Raw genomic sequence first — 24,514 nt, 5'->3', positions numbered from 1 at the left:
AAGAGCCCGGGAGCCGCCGCCGCGGGAAGGGAGCCGGGACAGCCCGGGAGGCTGCACCGCCCGTTCTGCTGCCGCCGCGCTGACACTGTGAGGGTGGTGAGGCACCTGCACAGGTTGTCCAGAGAAGCTGTAGCTGCCCCATCCCTGGAAATGTCCAAGGCCGGTTGGACGGAGCTTGGAGCAACCTGGGATAGTGGAAGGTGTCTCTGCCCGTGGCAGGGGGGTGGAACTGGAGGTTCCACTTAAAGTCCCTTCCAACCCAAACCACTCTGTGATTCCATCATTCTATGAAGGTGGCTCCCCATGGACCTGCAGCCATGGGGCGAGGGGCAGTTGCCCCACCAAGGGTGGGCAGAGGTGAAGGGGACACGGTCCTGCTCCTGGAAGGCACCCACAGAGCCCAGCGAGCCCAGGGAATGTGAGTGGGAGGGAGGGACCCAGGCTGGAGACTGAGGGTCTGGTAAATGTGGGCACCTTTATTTAACTACATTTATACATAAAATAAACAAATAGTCCCCCTGTATTCAGCACTGGTGAAGCACCTCAAATCCTGGGGGCAGTCCTGGGCCCCTCATGACAGGACAGACATTGGGGATGTCTGTCAGCCTGTCCAGGGAAGGGAATGGAGCTGGGGATGGGTCTGGTGCCCCAGGAGCAGCTGGGGGGGCTCAGCCTGTGGAAAAGGAGGCTCAGGGGGGACCTTCTGGCTCTCTGCAACTCCCTGACCAGGAGAGGTTTGGGTTGGACATCAGGAGGAATTTCTTCACAGAAAGGGTTGTTGGGCATCAAAACAGGGACCAGCCTCCCCTGTTATGAAAATGGCTTTTATGTAGAAGCAGTTTGAGGTCAGTGATGACACCAGGTCATTTGGGCTCTGCATAGCAAAGCTTAAATGTGGAAATACTTCCAATATCCTTGCACGAGGAAACCCCAGAAGATTCATGATAAATGTATTTCCTTGTGCTTCACAGTTTACCACAGAGTATGGAGGGGAGGAAACGTGAAGACACAGATCTTTCTTCTTCTGCTCTTAATGAGAATCTGTTCACTTTGATGAGCATCAAATCTCTCTCTGTTAATTGCTGTTGATAGAAGTGCAGATTAATCAATATTTCTATACATCAAGGCCTGTACCAGGCACATCTGGAGAACCAAAATAAGAGGAAAAGTCTCAGTACTGCCAGAGCCTAAGGCACAGAGTTTGCACAGTTGCAAGTGTTCCCTTAATTGCAGAGTTATTAAAATGTCATCTTACAGTCATTATATCCTTACCTTATATCTTAAAACCCATTTTAAAAAATGCATTCCTGGAGCTGGATATTTGCAGGAAGGGTGAGGACAAAGCACACCATTTCTTTCAGCCTTCCTTGGAGCCTGTTCAGGCCATTGTGTGGAGCTTTTCGCCTGACTGGTTTCCTGTAGCAGAACATTCCATGCAGGATTCATTTCTCCAGGTGATTTGCATACCTCCTGCTTGGAAGGGCCACATCAGACCAGGTGAGGAGAAAGGGTGGCTCCTGCCTCGTTTGCTTGCTGAGGGAGCTTAAACTGGAATGGGGAGGGATTAAGGGCTTAGTTCTCCAAACACTTGGAAGAGCACATGGCAAGTTGCAACAAGGAAAATTCCAGTTAATTGTTGCAAAGAAGGTTTTCACAATGAGGTCCAACACTGCAATGGGGCACAGCAGGGTGGTGAGTCCCTGCCCTTGGAGGCACTCGGAATGGGACAGGACATTGCTCTGAGAAATTCATAGAATGGTTTGGGTGGGAAGGACCTTAAAGCTCCTTTCATCCCACCTGCCACGGGCAGGGACACTTTCCACCAGCCCAGGGTGCTCAGAGCCAACTGCTCTGTGTCGCATCAGCTCAGAGTTTGAATTCAGGTAAACTGCAAACTGATGACTGGATTTCCAGAGATTGGCTGTAGCTGATTTTCCCTTGTTTTAAGTGTTTTCTCAGCAGTTACTGTTACTCTGGAGACATTATGCTGTGCAGAAAAGGAATATCAGTGTGTTTCATCTTCTGATATACAGTAACTGGGTTCCTTTATGTGAATTTTAAAATGAGAGAACCCAAGATATGGACAAATGCTGTTTTTATTTATAGTCTTATTTAAGCTGAGGAATAGGGCAAGTTCACCTGCCACAACTGAAGTAATTTTTACAGTGAATATTAGCAGAGAAATGTGTTTTAGGTACTTCTATTCATCCAATTTCTGTTAAATTTATTTGGTGATGTGTAAAATCACATGTAGCCATAAAATAACATAATGTTCAGCAATTAGTTTCTTCCTTTCTTTGGAGTAACTGCTTTGTAGCAAATAAGTAACACAATAAAACCACACAGGTAAAATAGGGATTTGCTTTGTAAAAACAATCATTTTCTTGTGTGTGAATTTCTACAAAAATATTGTGAATTTCTATAGACTTTCATTTAAACTGTAGCAATTGAATTCATTTTGCTGCCAGCTGAGGTCATCATAAAACAAGTTTGGTTTATTTTCCAAGCTCTCCAGTTTGCTTTAGGAGACAAGTGAAAAAAAAACAAGCAAGGGAGAGTTGAGGAACCCTCAAAAGCAGAGATTTATGAGAACTCTGTGAAGACTTTGGTAACCTCTATGTAGCCAGGCTGAAAAATCAAAATATTTCCCCCACCTCTGACCAGTTTGGACTGGGACTGGTGTCTGTGGTGAACCCAGAATGGCTGAAAAGCAGCTTCATGTACACTCATCATCTTTTTCTGTGAAGGGACATTGGCGTGTCCTCACTTCGATCTTCCTACTCCTCACTTGGCTTTTTATCTGATTATACTTTTCATCCTTCTTTGCCTGAGGACCTAAAATATGTGGAGAAAATAATGATGTGAACTCAGATCAGTACCCTCTGTTTGGTGAAATGTGGTGATTTTAAAGCATTTAGTGCTCTGTAAAAAGGAAGAATTTCCTTGCACACTTCAAGCCAGCTTTGTTTGATGTGAAAGAGAGGATTCTTTAGCTCCTCCTTTATTTACCCAGTGCATTTACAATTCAGCCCTTCAGTCCCCTCCTTACAAAATATTCTATTTACACTTAAAACTGCTACTTCATCCCGCAGATTCTCAGACCCTGATGAAGATGGGAATCATGTTGTGCTTCACCCCCCTCCCAGTGCCCAAATCTGGGGTTGTTTTCTCTGCCTCAGAAATAAAAAGCAGCTATTTCAGTTCCCCACGGGCTCTTTTCCCAGGGCATTCATATCGGAATGAAACCAATGTGCAAGTGGATTCTGGCCAAGCCATTTGAAACCCAGGAAACTTTACAAGCTTCCCCCTTTTATCTCCTTGGAAAAGCCCCGACCGTTTGTTTTATTCCAGGATACTGTATCGTAACAAATTATACTTAAAAATCATTTGGTGTGAAATTGCAGATTAATCCCACCGGGCCGGGGGCTCAGCCCTGTCTGGCCACTCGGGAGCACACAGATGGTGGCTCTGAGAGGGACAAAAGGCACAGGCACTGATTACATGCATGGATGTAACGGACAAAAAGCCCTTCCCCACGGAGAAGGTGAGGAAAACACACCGGAGGTCCCAGTGCCTGCTTTGGGCAGGGAAACTTCATTTTAAACTGTTGAAAACGTGGCACAAACAAAGGGGGAACCTGTTTTTACTCCCTTTAAAATCCCTTTTTTTTTTTCACTTCCTAAGGCAGTTACGACTTTTCTTATTTTTTCTTGTTGTTGTTTTGTTTTATTGCTTCTTTAGGCAGCAAACACCAACAAATGGTGATTCCTTTTGCAGTCTGGCAGCTTCTCTCACTGCCCTGTTCCTAAAACAGTGCCTGCTGTTCTGGATTCCACAGGGACACAGTTGTCCTGCTTGCTGGGAACTGCTGAAAGTCTGGCCTGGAAGAAATGAATCTTCATCCTTATGAAGATGATGTTGTTGAAGTTAAAACTGCCATCTGACCTCCTCACTGATTTTAAGGTGAAATTGTTCACACTTAGGAACAAAATCCATCGTGCTGCGTGTTCCTTGTGGGAATTCAGGTGTATGAGTACAGTGCCCAGTCTCTGGAATGTCCAAAGCCACATTGGAATGGGCTTGGAGCAACCTGGGATAGTGGAAGGTGTCCCTGCCCATGGCAGGGGCTGGCACTGGATGAGCTTTAGGTCCCTTCCCACCCAAACCCTTCTGCGATTTGCCAAATGCCTGGAAAACTTGACCTGTGGCTCCTAATTGCCCCTGTAACAGAAATCTTGCAGAGCCAGAACTGTGTGTGCTTTAAGAGCTGGCAGAGCCCCCAGACCAACCCACCAAAGCACACAGAACCTGACAATATATTTATAATTTAGCCACTTAAACCTAAACTTAGCACAGTTTTATCTTTGTGGGTGAACTACGAGAATATTTTGCCTCGATATTTGTCTATTTTGGGGCAATATACAGTTTATGGATGATATAATTGTGCACTGCAGTTATTATATGCAATAATATGAAGGAAGTGTTGTGACAGGAGAATTCTGGTTGGCTGGTGTGTTTTCCACCACTTCAAATGTCCAACAGAATTGTTTTTGTCACAGGCTGTCAGGAGATTTCAACCCTCAAAATGTCATTAATGAGAAAGTGATCTCTGAGAAATGTAGTTCTAGTGTATTTTTACATAGCCTCCAGCAAAATAGTTACTTTGAGAAATACAGAGGTTAGTACAAGATTGTAGAAATCAGAAAAAAATTGGGATTGAAGCCAAAATTCCTTCCTTGAACCATCCTGTTGTCTGTAGATATTGTGCTGTGTGTGACAATTAGGAGCAGCATGTGCAGGAGAAAATATTCCCTTAAGACAGGAAGGGGTAAAACGTTGGAATAAAAACTTATTGTCCCCCTGAATTTTTAATGGCCCAATTATTAATTTCATTATTAATTTCAATGTCCTAAATTTCGACAATGAAATGAGAACAAATCCTTGTACTATATTAGCATAGTATTAATGCTTTTATTTTGCATTTTGGGGGTGAAATAAATAAATTCTTTGGAAATGATAATTTTTTTTCAAATATGGAGGGAAATCAATATGCTATTGGCTGATGGATATATTTTATAATCTAGCTTGTCATTGAAAGAGGCAACTGAGCACAGAAAATTTTCACTTTTTATCTCTTTATTGCTCTTTTGTAGTCCATGGTTTATTTAGAGCTGAAGAACTCTACAGAGAGAATCCTCTGTATAGGTGTAGATCTCACCTATTTCTTCACCATAGTAATGAGTTTTTCCTCAATTAATATTCCTCATTTTGCCAGCAGATTCCCATGGATTGCATCATGCAGATAATGGCAGTGAATGCTTTTATCAACACTTGTGCTCACATGAAAATTCTCCTGTTCACAGATAAAAAGTGAGGAAAGAAGAAAAAAAAAGGAGATTTTAGAGCTAATAGTTTTCAGCTTTGGGTGAATATACAACTTTTTTGTTGCAGAAGCAATGAATGTTGACTAATTACAGAAGTATTTTGGGAAATTCTTATTCTTAGTATTCTAATTATTATTTGCAGAACTCAAATCTCCTTGATCACATTGGGCTTATTAACCAGGACTAGAGACACTAAAATAAAACATTCCTCAAGGTTGCTGGAGAAAAGCCTTTAAAAAGCCACACATTTTTTTTTCTTTGCTTCTATTTCTGCCATTTTTTCAGTGTATACACAGACATATTTTATCTCAAATAAACAATAACACTCATAGGGTGTCAGGGTAATACTTGAAAGTGTAAAGTCCAAATTCAGTGTGATAAAGACCTTTCAGAATCCATGACAATAGGATTGATTTCCATTTTCTTCCTGGCTTCTGCGAATCTTGGTTGAATATATGACAAGTTATACACATGTATCATCCCTCATAAAGCAAATTCACTTTCCTGCCAGTCATTCACGTGTTAGGTGATTCCTGGTTCTAAGGACTTGCATAACTACAACTTCCCAGGTGGAAGGATCCTGCAGGAGCCAGCACTGCTCATTCCTTTGGAGTCAGTGGGACCGACCACATGAGCAAAGAGAAGAATGTGCTTATTTTTCTAAGGCTCTAAGATCCTTCTCTTAATAAGGCCATCATCAAATTAACATAATCAAGAAGTCGTCAGTTCTTTTATGAACAGCTTCTCTGGCAGGTTCCTGCTCCCTCAGCATCTCTGCTCTGAACAATATCACAATGTGGTGAATATTGTTTCATGCTTCCACAACACACAAGTCTAATTAAACCATTTCTGCACCTCCCGTGCCCATAACTCTTCATTTCAGTAATTAGAAGACACCCCAGTACGGACACGCTGTTTCATCAGCTTTTAGGCTCCGAGACTTAAAACTAACATTTTCAAAAGCATTTCATGGTTTGAAAGAATGGTCAATTAACCTTGGGTTTCCTGTGGGGAACCCTGCAAAGAACTGTCAACAGTTCAGTTTAGAGAGATTTGTCCAGTGACCTACAAGGCCACGAAGTTCACGAATGCATGTACCAGTGTCATCATAGATTTGTTCCCTGGGTTACTGTCACAAGGGAAGGAACTGATTGTCTGGGGGTTCCTTCTACAGTAAAAAGTGACCGACGGGTGACGGGACCCCAGAGCTGCTCCCGGGTAAAACCGGAGCCACTCAACAGGAAAAACCTCTGGTATCTCCCAGATGAATTATGTGTCTCTTTCTCTTCCTCCCATAAGGTTCTTTCTTTTTTTTCAGGAAGGGGCCGGGGCGAGTCCATGGACTGCCTGCTGAGTTTCTTTGTATTTGGAATTCCCTCCAAACGGCAGCGTAAGATAAACGTCTGATTATTGCAGTGCTGACAGTCTTCAGATTTAAGTGATAGCAACATCTCACTCTTTATACCAAATTAAGGGCATTCTGTGGAGCAGCAGGAGTTGATTCAGGGATGCACCTGCTGAAGGAAGTCAACAAACCCATTCTGAGCCCTTCTGGAGAGATGACACCGTCGAGCTGCACAGAACTGATTCTATTGTGACATCTAAAAGAAACTAGAAATCTCCTACTGGCCACTGAGGGCCAAAAAAATCTCTGGTTTCATGAGGGAGGCAGAACTAGCCACAAATAACATTATCTTCCATGTGGGATCTGATAAACAGAAATTAAAATCTAGCAGGTGGCACTTGGCTTTGCTTTTCCTTCAATGCTCTATAAATACAGGATTTTATTGCCATTTCACAAACTGCACGGAGAAGTGATTTTATTTTCTTCTACTCAGCATCAGAATGTTCTTCCTGGCCAACCTGGCAGATCAAAGTTTGAGGTATTTGTTCTTACCTTTACTGGCGACCAGTTGTTTTTTCAGCACTTCTCTATGCTTGACTCTGAATGCCCTTCTGTGTGCTCAGCCTTTAATTTAAAATATCAGAAAAATCTGGATTATGGCACTGTGCCCTCAGATGAAACAGGAATAATTCAGTGTCATATGAACATGGAGCTTCTACATTAAATCAGGTTTTCCTGGCTTTTGTCACACCCATGACACTTTCACAAGCGTCGGGTTTGTTGCTTCACAGTTGTAACTGTCTCTAGTGAAGTTTAAACCCCTCAGGTGATCCTATGTAATGCTCCAAACTTAAAATTTTAAGATGTGAAATAATCAGGAGGGTTTTCCTAAACACACTTGTACTTGTAGAATTATGGAATGGCTTGGGTTGGGAGGGATCTTACAGCTCATCCAGTCCTGCTCCCTGCCATGGGCAGGGACACATTCCACTAGACCAGGTTGCTCCAAGCCCTGTCCATCCTGGCCTTGGGCACTTCCAGGAATGGGACATTGTACTTTATACCTGATTTCCCACCAGGGACACTCAGCTGTGCATCCTAAGAGCAGTTTCTGTACTGGGTGCAGGTAACACCTGCTGCAAATAAAGAATTCTCCAAAACCTCAGTGCTTCTGTTTTCCCAAGTGCTGCATGAGCTGAACTGGATATCCTTCAGACTGGAGGAAATAGAGACATCTTTATATGAATTTCTTAAAACTGGACCATATCTAAAGATTTTAATTGAAATCTGTACCCTGTTTTACACCAATGCAGAGTTGTGGCTCAGGCCTCAAAAATATTCCTCGCTACAGTGATTCCCACCTGGCACATCCATTGGGCCAACTCAAGAAGATTTTCACCCAGACCTGAGGTGAGGTGAGTCTTTCAGAGCTTTCAACCATGAGAAGACACCGGGGGAAGGGAATAACATTGATCCTTTGTACTGCCAGCAATCCTAGGTTGTACTGTAGCAATGACGTGTTTTGTGGGCCATTCATTAAGAGTTGGACTCCATGACACATGTGGGTCCCTTCCAACTGAGAATATTCTGTGATTCTGTGATTCTGTTTGTTGTTCTAATGTGGCCACAGAGTCCCCTCGTGAGGTTCTTGGTGTGCAGGAAGGGAAGGATGAATAAAAATAACGTGTCTCATTTATAAATTCACCCATTATTTCCTAACAAAACTTGCTGGGGAGAGGCTGAACTGCTCTTTCTGTGCTCAGAAGTCCCAGAGCACAGATTTAAAATGCAAAGCCTGGCTTTGCAGGCCGGGATGTGCCGGGGGGGAGGGGAGCAGGGGATGAGGAGCCGAGGGCGGCGCGTTGCACGAGCAGCGTTAGACATTGAGAAAGATATCATTAGATTAAAAAGGTGTCTCCAGAGAGAGACAAAGGGCCAGCCAGGGCCTGGCGTGTCAGCATTGCCCAACACGAGCCTCGGAGTCATTGCTGGTGACAACAGCTGCTCAGGGAAAGGCTTTCCTGGGAGACATCCCCATCCCACCAGGGCCCAGTGTGCGAACACACACGGGCTGTCATTCCAGCAGAGTAAACAGGCAACAGGCTCCACACCTCCCTCTCCTCAGGATTAATTACTCATGGGAAGTGACAGATACTGTCTAGTGCCTCCAAGTTGTCGCCCATTCATGTTTCCTCAAGGACAAATGGCTTCATTTCTGGATTTGTCTGACTGTCCCATCACAGTTTTGAAAGCAAGAGATGATCAATTTTTCCTGGTTTTATTGCTGAGGCTGAACTGGAAGAGATCAATTCATTGTTCATAATGTCTCCCATGACAGTTTGGTTTCTTGCTACATTCAAATTATAATTATCTTTCCTGGGTTTATTTTTTATACGGAAAATAAAAGTTCAGCCTCTTTGCTACAATTTTTGGAGCATTTCCAAAGGAAAATATTGGTCCTGCTAAACTCCTGAAAACTGGCACTGGAATATGAAGTTGGGCGCTTCTTTTTCTAGTTTTTCTGTGGCCTTGTCAAATAGGTTTAACCTCTATGGATTATAGATTTTGTTTATAGTGGGCAGTTTAATGGATGGATTAAAATATAGGGGTATGTACCAGAAAAAAAAAAAAAAAAGAATCTGTTGGGGTTATTCATGTGCTTTTGGATTTGATTTCCTTCCTACTTCCTTATTTAATAACTAGGTTCCTTAAGACTCCTTAAGCTTGAATGACCCATGTTTTGTTGCCGGGTCTATTCCACTGACCCCTGGCAAGACCCCTGCCCCAGTTCGTCCATCAGACAAAAATGAATCTATTCCAGGAGCTCTCAGTTCCCATTAGCTCTAATTGAGCCTGACAGTTGGAGACAGGCCTCATTATTTTTAATTGGGCCCTATAGTTCTAGAGTGAAATTAAACACAATTTAATGCAGATAGCTCATCTCCCTCACTATGACACAGTCAAATTGTATTTTAAGTTTAATGAAACAACAGGGTTTGTTTCCAGGCTTTGCTTTTGCAGAGTGTTACTGCTTTGAGCTCTGTGTTATTTCCAACTTGCCTGGTGTGAGGACATGGATGTTAATTAGGATCTGACCTGGGTGTGCACCTGGAGGACCCTTTCACTCCACTTTTATACCAAAAGTGCTGTGCAGGCACAGGGTGGTGGTGAACGACTCTGGAAAAAGCTCAGACTGTCTGTGAGAGGTTTATATGCCCTGGACATCACGGATTTGCAGTGATGTCATGCAAATATAAGAAACTCCTGAAAGTTTTCCCAAATCTCTGTGGGAAGTTTTATTCAAAAATTAAAAATGAAGACACCTCTACACCTCAACAAGGGCATTTTTAATGCTTCATTCAGAGCTTCTGGGCTTTTTTCTGTCATGAAGGAACATTTTTGTCACTATTGGGTGGTGCTTTTCTGTGAAGACACCCACGAATAGGGAAGGACTTGAACCATCCTGTTGCTCTAAGTATTATAAATGATCGTGTATTGGATTTTCATTGGGAAGGAACATCCCAGTCCCTGTTGATGAAGGGACAGGTCTCACCATCCTCACTGTGGTGATTTTCAGCCACACAGGAGTTTGTGAAATCATTTCCCGAGTTCTTCCTTCGCAGCATTTAGTGAGTCAGCCGTGGATTATGAGACCAAGTCACTTTTTATTGAATTTTGAACTTTACCAGTGTTATCAGAGTTAATCCATCACAATACTTCTCTTTGGAATCCATCACAATACTTCTCTTTGGAATAAAGATTGTGGAACCAAGTCTAATTACAGAAGACTTTGATTAAATATTGAATTTTCCAATGCAAGTTTCCCTTTACACAGGTGAAGTTACAGATGCATTTCAGACTGCTTTTTCTGGACACAGGTGCCATCACCTTCTACTGGAAGGTGGCCCTGCCCATGGCAGAGGGTGGAATGAAATGATCTTTATGGTTCCCTCCAACCCAAACTATCCTGACATTCCATGATCACAGGTGAAAGGTCTGCTCTACCTTCATTCTTCCTGTGGGGTGTGGCCATCCTTTTCACCTGATAGATTCCAGCTGGCCCTTTTTTCCCCCCAGTTAATTAATTTGCAGGGATGCCCTTTATATTTCAGAGCAACCAAATGGATTCAGTGATGGGAAGCTGGAGAGGGAGCAGCTCAAATAGGTGGGAAACTGTGGAACGGGTGAGAGGGGTGGAAGTTAGCAGGGAAAGAAAGCAGGAAGGGAAGAGCCAGAACAGCAGCTTGCAGGACACAACTCAGTGCCAGAGTTGGGGCTGTAGAGCAGAATTTTCTGTGTTCCAGGGAGAAAATGAGGGTAAGGGGAAATGATATAATTTCTCCTCAAAATACTTTAGGTGGAAGTAAAAATAGTGACCTAAATAGTAAATTTTTTAGCCCAACCAGTCATCTGAAGTTTTATGTGGTGGCACTTCTGGAATGAATTTTCCATGCCCACAACCAGCCTGCACATGCTCCTCCAGACAGAACCAACTTCCCAGCTCTTCACTCATTAGGTATTTTTTTGGCTTTAGCTTGGCTGGCAGAGCCCCCTCTGTCCCTGGCTCTGCAGGAGGTCCCTGCTGTGACAGCCTAAAATACCACAGGATCCAAGGGGTCTGTCATCTGCTGTTGTCCTTTTGATTGAACTTGGAGAGAAAAGGCTTTTGTACAGCTTGTGGCCTGTTCCCCACTCCCTCCTTGTGTTATAGACACAGATTTAGTGACCTGTGGGAGAAGGGAGACTGAAAGAGATTTATTGCAGCTTTCCATAACTTTATATATTTATATTTGGGCTTTATTACAGCTTTTCCATGCCCCTCTGTGTCTATATTTGGGATTTTTAGCAGTTCTTGACCATTAGCATTTGGGCACTGCAGAATAATCCATGTTGGAATGTTCACCACAGACACAAAAGGGAGAGGAAGGATTGTCAGTCACGTTGTTCAGATGTGGAGCTGAAGCTGAATTTAGCCAGACAAAAATTACTTTTTTCAAGTGTTAAAACGGGCTGAAGGAGAAGCCTGAGCTGGTGGGTTGGAAGGAGAGGACTTTGTTCCCAGTGCTCTTCCCAGCAGTGATGGGAGAGACTTGGGTCCTGAGCTTATGGGTCTGCCCTGTGCTACCTTCTGACACATCTGGCCTGCTTTACTCTTTAATTCATATTTCCAGGAAAGCCCCTACAATCCACTGGCCATCTTGCATTTACCTGGAGAACAGCTGGAAAAAGGAAAACAAAAGTATTTTGGAATTTTTAACAGCACAGAGCAGTGCTATTTGTTACTTGGGATGTTTGGAATTACTGAGTCCGGGGGTGAATAATTGATCACCATTTTAACACAAGCAAGAATTCCATTAAATATGAACAAGGGGGGGGCTGGGCACGAGGTAAAGGATTTCTCTTTCCCCTTTGACTGCAAACAATCCTTGCAGATCTGGTCACTGCAATGAAATGGGTGTGTGACAGAGGAGGAAACCAGATATTATGTTACTTAAAAGTCATTCATCATGTCACAGGAAGGTAGGAATCTGAACTCCTGAAATCAGTAATGGCTAAAGGTGATCTCCCTACACAAAGGAGCTGTGCCATGGATCCTATGCCAGCTGCTGAAAGGTCCCTGCTGGAGCCAGGCCAGGCTGGGGGCTGTGCTGGGGATGGGAGAACAGGACACACAAAATGATTTCCTGTGACATCCCCAGGAGCTGCCTGTGGAAAGGAGCTCCCTGCTCCCTGTGCAGCTGGGACTCAGTGTAGGATTCCCAGCTCTGGTGTTACCAGTGTGGGGGCTGGAGTGCAGCAGGATTCAGGGTTAAAGTCTCAAGCCTGAGTTGCAGAGGATGTTTGAGCAGCCCCATCCCTGCACCCAGAGTCCAACCACAGAATTAATTCCCAGTTTCATTTGGCAGAAAAGGACATTGTTTCCCTATCTCATTTAATTCCATGCTTGTTTTTTCATGCTTTCTTCACAGAAAGGGTGGTCAGGCATTGGAAGGGGCTGCCCAGGGAGGTGGTGGAGTCCCCATCCCTGGAGGAATGACTGGACGTGGCACTCAGTCCTCTGGGCTGGGTGACAAGGTGGGGATCAGTCACAGGTTGGACTCGATGGAATGGGAGGTCTTTTCCAACCTGAATGATTCTGGGATTCCTACTCTGTGCAAAACAATTCCTCACTATTGCCCGAGGAATCCTCTTTCCATTGATAGCATGGAAAGATCTGTTTGGTATTTTATTTTATTTATTTCATTTTATTTTATTACCATAGCATATCCAACAGCCCAGGCCAGCTTGCTGAAAATATACTGCTTGTCTGTGCCAAAATACAGCGACTTTGGGATTTTCTGTCAGCAAAATAAGGGATTGGGACGACGTGTAACAGGGAATGGATGGGATCAATCTTGAATGAATTCAATAATAACAGAAATAATAATAATAATAATAAAAAGAAATATTTTCTCTGTCTTTCTCTTCATTTAAGCAGCTGTAGAAATCACCTGAAGCTCAAGGTCTAGTTTTCCATCAGCTAATACTGGGTGTGAGGCTGGTGCTGAGCAGATGCCAGCGGAGGTAGGATGGACTCTCCCAGATCTGGTTACAGCACGTCAGGACCCTGGAGAAGAAAGAGGCAGAATTCAATATGTGCATGTGAGAGTGGAATCCTCCTCCACCACAACACTGTTTTATTCTGATCCCTTTAGGGTAAGTCTGTCCCCACCCTGTGCCCTGTCCCAGTGGACAGGGAGGAGGAGAGACCCATGAGGCTGCAGCAGTGCAGGGAAGTTGGTAAAATTTCCTGTGTGAGTTGGAACCACATGAAAGATTCATGTGTAGTCTTAGCACCTGCTCCTCCTTTGTGGGATATCTGCACCGTTAATTTTTAAGCATGGCTTAGCCTCAGCCTGGGAAGGGGGATCCTATAACCAGGGGAATATACATTATTAACCTTCCAGCTCCCAGCTCCAGTGGGCTCCTGCAGCCTCTGACACTGGCTCGTGGAGGAGCAGGTGAGCACCCAGCCCTGGGCTGTGCTGACACGGGGCTGGGCTCACTCCAGGGCAGGTTTAATGCAGCACATGGGTGCACTCACTTCTTTGGGTGGTTTGTAATTAACATGGAACACTTACACTGCCTCAGCAAAGATCCCACTGCAACATAATCTCAAGGAAGATCTAGTTTCTAGTCCTTATCTTGGAAAAGTGGCCCCTAAGTGTATGCAAGTGCCACAGGACAAAGTGCCTGGCTCCCAGTGAATTATTCAAGGTGCTCAATTCAGGTGAGGACGTCGTCTCCTGCCCAGTGCACAGTGTGACGAGGGACCTTAACCAAGTTCAAAGCACCTTTTGAATGGTTTACCTGGAATAATTGGTAACAGGCCTCAGGATGGACACTCAGGTAACTCTAATTCTAGTGGCTGTAGTGGTGGATGCATTAACAGCTGGAGATTTATTCCTTGGGGCATTTCCTGACCACAGCAGGGGGTTGGAACTGGATTGTCTTTGAGGGCCTTTCCAACCTAAAACATCCTACGATTCTACGATTTCTATTAACTGTGTTAGTAAATATTGGATCAGTGCATTTCCACAGGCTAAATGATGGGATAATGATTTGGAAATAATATTTTTATTAAGCACACAACTGATGTAATTCAGATATCAAGACTCAATTCCAAAAACTTCATGGTGCAGAGTTGTGTGTTGAGTTTATTTTGGACAATGTGCCTTCAGAGGTAAGAGTGACTTTCCTCCTTGATACCTGTGTGCTCCTAATGTTCCCTTTCCTTCTCTGCTGGCTGATTTCATTTTTAGACTTCAACACAGAAATTTCTTGGAGGCTGGGACTGGGGTGACATCTCACTTGCATGCAAATGGAGCCTTGAGAGAGGAGATGGGACTCGAGGATCAAACCAGCTACTTTTTTTCCCAACAAGATACTAAAATTCAAAGGTTTACAACAAATGATAATGAAGGTGCAGGTTTCTCAGTGTCTGCTGATGACTTTCTCTTGCCATAAACTGTAGGAAAACTTCCAGGGAAAACTCTGCAAGAGCTCCATGGAAGTAGTTCATCACTAACACAGGCTGGTTTTTTAAACAGCCTGGTTTAGTCTTCCTAAACGCTTCGGAGGTTCTGGAGCTGCCCTGTCTGGACAGTGGTCACAGTCTTGGCGTGGGGCTCTGCCTCCAGCCATCTCCCTCAAATCCCCTCCCAAAACCTGCTGAAGGGTTTTGGAGGACAGACATCCAGGTAAGCTTGACCTTCTGAGTCCAGAGCTGACTCGGGAGGAACTGAGTGACACGGTGAAATTCCTGTGCTCTACTCGGCAAACATTCCACCTGCTGCAAAATAACTTGGTTAATCCCTTTATTTATTGAGCATTGGTGTGTTCAGACCTGCTCAAAGGCAAAAAGCTCCCTCTGCACCTCCTGTTCTCTTCCCATGCAAAATTGTTGTCTGTGTTGTTGACCTTCACTCCATGAAGGTCAGCTGTGTCCTCGGAGGAGCTGTGGTGGAAAAGCTTCCCAGAGAGCTGCTCCCTGGAGTGGTTGGGCTGGAGAGGGGCAGGAAGGAGGAAGGAGTGACACTGAGTCACTGGAGAGGAGCTGGAGCAAAGGTAGGGAGCTGGGAGCAGAGGTGGGAGCCAGGCTGGAGAGATGCCAGAGCTTGATGCCAAGGCCAAAGAGAAGCAAGGAAATGATTCCCTGACTGAAGGAGGCAGAGATGACAGGGACTGAGGCAGAGAGAGAAACACAGTGACCAAAGGCAAGGGAGGATTTAATTTTTAATCGGCCATAATTAATTCCTTCCACGTCTTCTGTCTGGTGATAACACGGAGTGAAAGGAGGTGGGAGTGGGTTTGCCTGGCTGTGCCCCAGCAGCAGAGAGGGGGGTGAAGGATCTATGAGGGGGCTGGAGCCCTCACTGCTGCACTTGGAGCTGCTGGGGGTGTCTGGGCAATGATCCTGCTAAATCCTTGGAGTTCTGCTTATTGCAACACCAAAGGGATTTTTACTCTGCAGTGTTGCTGCTCTGGGCATGGTCTGGCTGAGTCAGAGACAGCAGATCCCCCCTGTAATGATCCAAAATTCAGTATGAGAACAGTCCATCCATTGTGATAAGGACCTTGCCATGGAGGTTTTAAAGTGGTACAGGAATGAGGGAATTTCTTTTTAATAACAGTTGAAGAAGACTCAAAAATTATTCCTCTTCAGGAAAACTATTTTATTCAATTTAAAAAAAAAATCTTAGATTTCCTTTTCAATGTATGTTTTTGTGACAGATCCAGATTTATTAACAGCTTCTAGTAACTTGGGACTTTTGCTATTTTGCTGTAAAAACTTTCCTTCCTGTCATTCTACATGACAAATATTTGACATAAATTACAGTTAATGCTCAAAGTAAAACTCCTTTGCTCTTGTCAGACAACCCCATGCAGCTTCTTTGGCCCTACTGATGTTAAACCTGCTCCTTCTTTATTCATCCTCCTAGGAAAAACCAGCCAGGGCCTCCATTTCTCTATTTGTCCTTTTCAAGGTCAGCTTTAAACACCACAAAATCAGCAGTGATTCCACTAGGATCCATAATTCCTCAGGCTTTGTGTATCCTCACCCCAGCTCTGGAGCCCCCAAGTTGTGACAGTGCTCAGGTATCCCAAGCTTCTCATTCCAAGAGTCCAAATCCACCAGGGACAGGAAGAACATCCTCCTGTTTGCTGAGCATCCAACCCTGGATTGGCAGGAGCTGCAAGGCCTGGAGGAAAATTCAATGGAATTTTCTTCCCTCCCTGCATGGGGAGCGCTGGGCTCGTTGCTCCAGCACCACCAGCCTCTTTGGGAAGAGGGAGGGATGGGAGGGATGTGGCACCTGCCATGGAAATGGAGATCTGACACACAGGAAAGGCAAAACAAAGCCAACGTTATCCCAACGTGAGCTGCCGAGGAGCAAACAGCAACTCACACACTGCTGGGGGAGTTTATTCCCCCCTCAGACAGGATCCCTGGCTGGTTATTTACTGGATTAATGACGGGAGGGAGAATTCCAGCAAATGGGATGAGCACATTCATTACTGGGATAATTGCTGGGATAATTGTTCCCTCTGAGCCAGGACAGGATCAGAGCTCTGGCTGCAGGATCTGCCTTCTCCTCCCTCCTCTGCTTTTCCCCCACATCCTCCCTTTGCTCCTCACCCAGCACAAGGGAAATTCTCAGTCTGACTGCCAGGATCATTTTCATTCCCTGTAAACAGTCCTGGGTGAGGAATTCTGACAGGGAAGTCTCATAAAGGTGACACATTCCCCTCCTCCAATCCCCCTCTGGGTTATTTTTTATATGGAAAGCATTTACATCTAAATCACTGCAGTTATTTCTATTTTCTCAAATAACATTCAGCTCTAAGTATAAAAAACAAGATAAATAATTCATAAAGCTACTTATGCCCTTGTATGAAACTCTCTAAAAGAAACCTGTTCATTTTAGGTAGATTTTAAGTTTCGAGATGAGGAATAGTAACACTTTTTGATTCAAACATGCACCTAAATCCAAGGATTTCCTATCACCTCCTGGCATATAACACAGTAAAATACAAAAGCATCTGCTGAAATATTGGTGTTACGTTTGGAGCCTGTAATTCTGTTACCACCTAACTTTTGACAGCAGTTTCTATTTGAGGGTTTAGTTTTGAAAAATTCAAGCCTTAGGAACTAAAATTTGTAGCAGAACACACATTTCTGTCTATTCTCTTTTTATCCTGGTTAAGCATAAATAATTTCATATGGAAAAATCATGCTTTATTTTGAAATACTGATAGTACAGTAACTCCAGACTCCCTTTCTTCTTTCCTGTGAGAGGAAAACCAAAGAGGTTTTACAGCAGTTTCACCACAGTGGTTGTTTTGTAAAGGGTTAAGCCTAAGAAGTGATTATTGCTTTGTTGCCCCTATAAAACGTGGCTCTTCACTTACCTTTTTTACCTGTGTTACCAGGTTTTCCTTGTTCCAGAGGATTATCTTTCCCTCTCTCAGCCATCCAGCAGCCTTTTATGGAGCAGCTGAGTCCCCTGTGCCTCCACCTGCTCTGTCGTGCCACAGATCCCACATGGAGTGGGTAGTTTTGTGTTTCAGAAGGTGGGAGGGATTAATTTTTTCCTCTTTCCTGCTTGGCTTGCCTTGGGCTGCCTTTATGTAGCAATGTGGAAGAAGTGGGGGTAAGTGCAGAGTTCTTCCTAAGGTTTTATGCTCATGTGTGCTTTCAAAATGGGAATTTCTGGCTCATGGCAAGCTGGGACCTGCCTGGCGTCATTCAGGGAGTGTTGGTTGTCTACCTCCTCAGAGGAAGAGAGGCAGAACAGGTTTTGGGGGGGGTTGGGGGGTTTTGGGGAGAATGGTGTGAGAGAGGAGGAGAGAAGGAGTTGACTTTCACTTGCGTGGAGAAGAGGGGGGAATCTCTTCTGATCAGTGGAGAAGGGGATTTGCAGGCACACCAGTGTGTGACTGCCTGAGGAACTTTGATCCTTATTTAAAACCAAAACCAGAATAACAGCCCTTTGGTGACCCTCATGGATGGGTCCTGCTGCACTTGGGAGATCCCCCCCCCCCCTTCTGCACTTGTTATGGAGTAAAAGCAATGTGGATGCTCTAAGAGGGATCACTGCTCTGCTTCCTTTCCTTTTTCTCTGTCCCTGTTGCTGTAACAAGCCAAGAACAGAGCTCCCTTTTCCTCTCACTTGCTTTCAGAGCTGCAGCAAGTGAGGGATGTTCCTCACAGGTACCATGACCAGATCCTTCCCACCCTCAAAAATGGTTTTGGTGCACTGTGAGGGGCAGTAAAGGGATGTCTTCTGAAGGGAAGATGATTTATTTCCTTTGTAGACACTCCTGCTGTGTTAAGTCTCACCAGATTCTTTGCTGGTCAATGCTGCAGGTGGGGGAAGGCAAGTCTGGTCCATTCCCCCTCTCTCAGGTGGTGGGTGATGGGGAACAAGGGCTCTCCCGTGCCTTCAGATGGCAGTTCCCAGAATGAAGCAATTATGTGGCCTCTTGATAACACGTCTTCGTGCCTGACTTCTGAATTTCAATGCTTGTTAGTGAAGTGCTTTGTGTGCCAGCAGGTCCAGGAAAACTGAACCAAGGAAGGGCTGATAAAGATGTTTCCTGGCTTAGTAGGAAGGAGGTTTTGCTATTTCCATTGTGGGTATCTCTCCAGGACTTGCTGAAATACTGCCCTGCAAGGGAATCTGCAGTCAGGCAATGAGTCCTTGCAGCTTCTTCCTCTTGCACCTCCCAGCTCACCCCACTGCCTCCAAAACTGCAGCCCTGGCACCTGCTGTTCCCTCAGCCTTGACAGAGCAGCTCTGGAGCAAGAGCCTGTTCTAAATTACTGGGAGCACTTGGGTGACCTTTGCTGTCCTTGGTGTGAATCAGACCTTGTGTTGCAGCCTCTGCAAGTCACTGCTTTGTAGCTGTTATCAAAACAGCCCCTGTTTTTTTGGGGGGGCCTCTTGTGCAGAGATAAAAATTGGTTTTGCAATGGGAATTTGAGTTGTGATCTTGTTTTGGAGAGTAATCTGTTGTTTTGGAGAGTAATTTGTTGTCCCAGGTGTCTGCTCCCAGTTCTGACGTGAACTCACACAGGCAGCTCCTCTTTGCTTCCTGGTGCCCAAAGGGCACCTTTGGGGTTTCTGTTGGAACACTTCTAGGGGAGATGTGATCCCAATCCTTATTTTATCAGTGGTCTTCTTGTTGTGTCCAGAAGTGTGTTTTTGGGTACCATTTTCCTCTAGTTCTCTCTTCTGACTGTCTTGAAATACCATGAAGGCGTGTTCACTTTTAAATACCTGAATTTACTGGTTTTTAATGCTACTCTCCCTGTAACTTCTCGGCTGTCAGATACTCAAAGAATGTCCTTCTCTTTCCTAGGAGTTGAATAAATCTGCCCTGTTTTTCCAGCTAACTCTGAATGTTATCCTTCCAGCTGGAAATCCTGTGCTCTGTTAAACAGGGACTGCTATGGAACATATGGAGGTTGGCTATGGAGCTCATCAGTAATTGATGTTTTCTAGTAAAACATCCTGTTCTGCAATTAATAAAGATCCAGGATTCATTAAGGAGCTGCCTCTGGTTCAGCAGTGACAGTAAATCTAAGCATGACGAAAAGTCTGGCATTTATATCAAAAGCCAACGACTGAGAGAGCAGTTCAGTGTCTGTGTTCTGACCTGACAGAGTTTGAGCTGGATTTTATTTGATCCTAAACTGGGAGGTTCAATTGCTGCTGCTTTTCTTGCTCATCACACAGGAGTGTCTGGGATACAGGGATGAACACGGAATTTTGGATATCTCTGCTGCGTGTGAAACAAGCTGATACAGCAAAAGGGGCTTTCCTAGCAGTTGGCGTGGTTCTCTCAATTAAAAAGTTATAAATAAGTGGTTTATGCTCTAAGTCAGGTGTCTGAGGGCACTGGTGCTGCTGACAGCGCTGTAACGTGGGAGCACTGGGAACTGAAGGGTGAGAAGGGCTGGTCCGACCAACCTGGCCCAGCAGCTTCCTGGCACTGACCCAAAACTGAGCTGCTCATGTGGACCCTACAGGGGATGTTTTATTAGAGCTGACGGGCCGAACGGGGCCTTTTTTAACGCTGCCCTTTACCTGCCCCACGGCGCTAACGGGGGGCGAGCGGGGCAGGTGGGACCCGGCACCGGTTCCGTGCCTGGGTCCGCCCGGCGCGGCCGGCGGAGCCCCCGTGCAACAAGAAAGAGTTGCTAAGAACAAATCTCTATTGTTCCCCGTCATCTTTAAATGAGTGTCAAAGTAGGCAGGGGGGCTTTGACCGTTAACCGCACAATTTCGCCTGCCCGTTGTGTCCGGCAGCCCCCACCGCCTTGGAGCTCCTCGGATGAGAAAAGGCGGCCTCAGCCCCTTATAAATGGGCCAACTCTTCTCCTTTGTGTGCAGACTGCCCAGTGTGAAATCTGCAGTGACGTTAAATGTTTTCTAATGAATAATTACTGAAAGGAAATGGAGGAATATATGTGTAATGGATTGTAGCGCATTAAAATGTTTTATTTTGGGCACAAAAATGTTGTCCTTCACCAGCGCCGCGATTGTTTCAGGAAGCCTTTTGTGGGGGTTTGATTCTCAATGGATTATCTGTGAGCGCTCGCATTTCAAATAGAAATCAAAAGGGTCCTTTGGCAAACTAATGTTTTTCAAAATGGCAACCATGAAGCCCATTTAGTATTTAAAGTTTGGGTTTTAAAGGAATGTTTGAACTCGGGAGATTTTCTCACTTTTTTCCTTTCTTTTGATTTATGAAAGTGAAGTGGTTCACCTCGACCTCTCCTCTATTGAGAAAGACAGACAGTCACCCTTTAACAAGTCTATAGCAGACTATGCCCTGGAGACAGACAAGAGGCCTTAAGAACTCTTGGCGTTTCCCTGGGCTGTTGATTAACCTTAAAACCCTCTTATTCTGTATTCTTTTGAAAAGAAATTAGGTTACAATGTGTAAATTTTTCCGCAGTATAATTGTATTTATGAATTCTCTTGCCTTGAGGAGTGTGTACAGTAATTCCAGACGGCCCAAGTTCCTCCTTGCAGACCCAAACTGTCCCTTTTCCACGGTGCTGCTGCAGCATTCCCAAGCATAGTCAATGTACATCGTTCTGGTTTCATTATAAATCTGAAAAGAGGTTTGCAGAGATCTCTGGGCCAATCTCAGTGAAATATCTAAAAATCATCTCGTCTTTCTGTTGGCTTTGCTGTGATGGGACAACCGTAACCTGGTCCCTTGGTGGAATCTGCTCTGGTTTAATCTCTTCTATGTGTGGTTCCCGTTTATCTGAAAACTGCCCTCAACAGATTAGTCCTTGTGAGCCACACCAAGGTTTCCACAGGGCAGGGATTGTGTTTCCCAGTCACCCTGGGCTGGCTGTTATTCTTGGGTGGGGACATGTTGCCCCAAGTCCTACCCATGCTCTGACAGTCTGAATTCTCTTTGGGGATGTCAGGATGGTGTCCTGGCTCCTCCTGGAGCAGAAACAGGGCCAGCAGCTGCCTGCAGCCACTTCCTGCTGAAACCTTGATATTGAAGTTGTTGCTGGAGTCAAGGGAAGTTCCAGGACTGCTGGGACCTGTCCTGCTCCCCTGCTGACCCTGCCAAGGCCTCTCCCAGAACATCTTTCTTTACCATCCTTCATGTCACTGCCCTTTTGGCCAGCTCCTCCTGAGAGCCAAGGGTGGGGCAGGGCCCAGGGGTTTCCTCGTTGTGATCCCTGCAGCCCAACTTCCAGGACTCTTAATGAGTGAATTCCTGGTGCACCCAAAGGGAGCAGGGCTGGGTCAGGGAGCTGCTGCTCCCATGTAAATGAGTATTTCCAAAACAGAGCTCCGACGTTTCTGAGGGAATCTGTGTTAGCAGAGCTGCTCCATGCTCATCTGTCCTGAGCAAGCCTGTAACTACAGAGAACACACACTCAAAAAAGGTCGTAACTATTTGGTGTCACAGAAATTTCCTGGACCCAAGGGAAGGGCTGGAGCTGTGTCAGGGGAGGTTTAGGTTGGATCTCAGGAAAAGGTTCTTCCCCCAGAGGGTGGTCGGGCACTGAACAGGCTCCCCAGGGAATGGTCACGGCCCCAAGGCTGCCAGAGCTCTGTGAGTGTTTGGACAATGCTGTCAGGGACAGGGTGGGATTGTTGGAGTGTCCTGGGAAGGGCCAGGGGTTGGTCCTTGTGGTCCCTTCCCAGTCAGGATATTCCATGATTCTATGATGGCAGATGGAGACAGAGCTGAACAAACAGTTTGAACTGGGCTTTAGGGTCATCATGTCCAGCCTTAGATAAGGTTTGGAGTTTTGGAGGGGGTGGAAAGGGGATGTTTTTTTGCAGAGATCATAACACAAATGTGCTCTTGGGGGGAAAAATTGTATTTCTGATACCAAAAATTGTTTCTGTTGGGAAAGAGGTGGGTCTAAATAAACTGTCAAACAGGTGGTTTTCCCACTTCTCTATGGAAATATGCATTATTGAGGGGGTTTTCCTTTGAAGTTTTGAATGTTTTTGTTCACAATCAGTATTTATTAGCTAAGGATAAAGCAGCAATGCCTTTGCCTCACTTGGCTCCCTGGGTTGTGCTCTGTGCTGGTTTTCCTTAATGGTTCTGAGCCACGAGGTGAGAGCTCTAATCCCTAAGTGTTGCTGTAAAACCAAGATAATCTTGTAGGTTTTTCCACCTCTGGAGACCCTGATCCTGCTAGGAGTCCCTTCATGAGATCTCCTTCATCATTCAGTGAGGTGGGACTTGGGTGTGAATCTCCTTAAATACAGAGCTCTTAATTCCTGGAAGCATCATCTGGAGAGCAGTGAATAGAATGGAGGGGATGTTTAAGGCTGCTCAAGGATCACTGGGAGTTGCTGGTGGTCCAACCTGAGAAGTTACTTCTGGGGGGAGAAACTGTTGATAAGGGGGGGGAAAAAGCATAATCTGCAGAAACCGCAAATTAAACCGGGTTTTGCAGTGACCTCTAGTGGGAACCAAGGCGGGAGCTGCGGGAAGGGGCTGAGGAGCCTGGTCGGGGTGGTGGGATGTATTTTGCGCCTGGATTTGCTCCAGTTGCCCATCAGAAAGGTCGTAGTCCACCGGTCCACCTTCAGCCTCAGATGAGATGTAAGATCTCCCCGAGCCTGCACTCCCCGGGCTCGGGCGCTGACAGGACGTTGGATAATTCATGACAGAAGGAGGATGTGCAGCCCTGCCCAAGGAGGGGCAGCGAACACGACACACGATCCTGGGTGTCAACGGGCCTCAACTCCAGCCCCGTTAACTCTTTGTGGAAGGAGCCGGGCTGGACAAGGAGGTGACAGGAGGGTGCAGGTAAAGCAGGAGGCAGATGTGAAGTAAAACCACTTCTGCATCTGCAGTGTGCTGGTGGCAGGGAAAGAGGGAAATCCAGCAGCTCCGGCAGGTTGGGATGGTTGGGGGTGTGGAGGATCCTTGAGAAGATTTTCTGCTGTTGTGGTGGGAACTGGCGGCCTTGTGGGTGGCCCCAATAACCTGGGTCTGGGGGTTGAATGGCATTTTGGTGCAGGAGGGGCCTGGCTGGGTGGGGGGGGTGGTACGAGGCTGCTCCAAAGGTACGGGGGGTGAGGTTGTTTCTGCTCTCACCTCGTTGTACCTGCAGGGTTTGGGCTTTTCTAGTGCTTCCAAAATAGCAGTGGCCTCATAACTGTTCCTCCTCTCCCCCTCTACATTAATCTCTTCTGTTCTATGACATTAAACCAAAGAAACATCAAGAATTCCCTTTAGAGCCTGTTGAAAAATGAAGTTTTGACCCTCTGGTGAAGATAAGTGATAATTTTGCAAAGTTTCTTTCTTTCTGGTTCTTTTTTTGTCTTCTACCCGTTCCTTGCCAGATCTTGCTTCAAACTGGTACAAACTTTGTCAAAGAAACTGGCCTGTTCTGTCTGACCTCATTTTAGACCTTTCCCAAGAGCTGCACAGAATCTGTGTTGGGATCTGACGTAGTTCCTTGTAGTTTCTGTGTTGATGGACAAATCCCTGTGGGAAAAGCAAAACCTTTCATTGTAGCAAGGGAGAGTTTTTTTTGATAGAGCTCCTATCTCAGGAGGCAAGAAAGAAATCTCCTGACTCCTGAGTGATGAGGAAAGGAAAATAATCCTTAAAAGAGAGCAGAGTCTTGCTGGGGTTCTGTGACCTGTTGAGTCCTGGGGTATCTTGCTCATGGTCATACCAGGCAAGCAGAAAATTGTGGTAAACTTCCAGAAGTGGGTGTAAATGGCAG

The 24,514-nt window shown here is 45.4% G+C and overlaps 1 long non-coding RNA gene across 1 annotated transcript; it reads left to right on the top strand.

The window, feature by feature from the left end:
- Positions 1–273: 273 nt before the first annotated feature.
- On the top strand, positions 274–7,142 carry LOC127470252 (uncharacterized). The gene is made up of 3 exons (XR_007904246.1): positions 274–1,497; positions 6,703–6,774; positions 6,859–7,142. It is a non-coding gene; the product is annotated as an uncharacterized LOC127470252 (long non-coding RNA).
- The last annotated feature ends 17,372 nt before the right edge of the window (positions 7,143–24,514 follow it).

This window comes from Manacus candei, unplaced genomic scaffold (genome assembly GCF_025592945.1).
Source record: "Manacus candei isolate 608988 ecotype Guabito, Panama unplaced genomic scaffold, ASM2559294v1 h1tg000020l, whole genome shotgun sequence".
NCBI lineage: Eukaryota > Metazoa > Chordata > Aves > Passeriformes > Pipridae > Manacus > Manacus candei.
The sequence above is the reverse complement of the archived record's forward strand: the minus strand, read 5'-3'. Positions and strand labels throughout refer to the sequence as shown.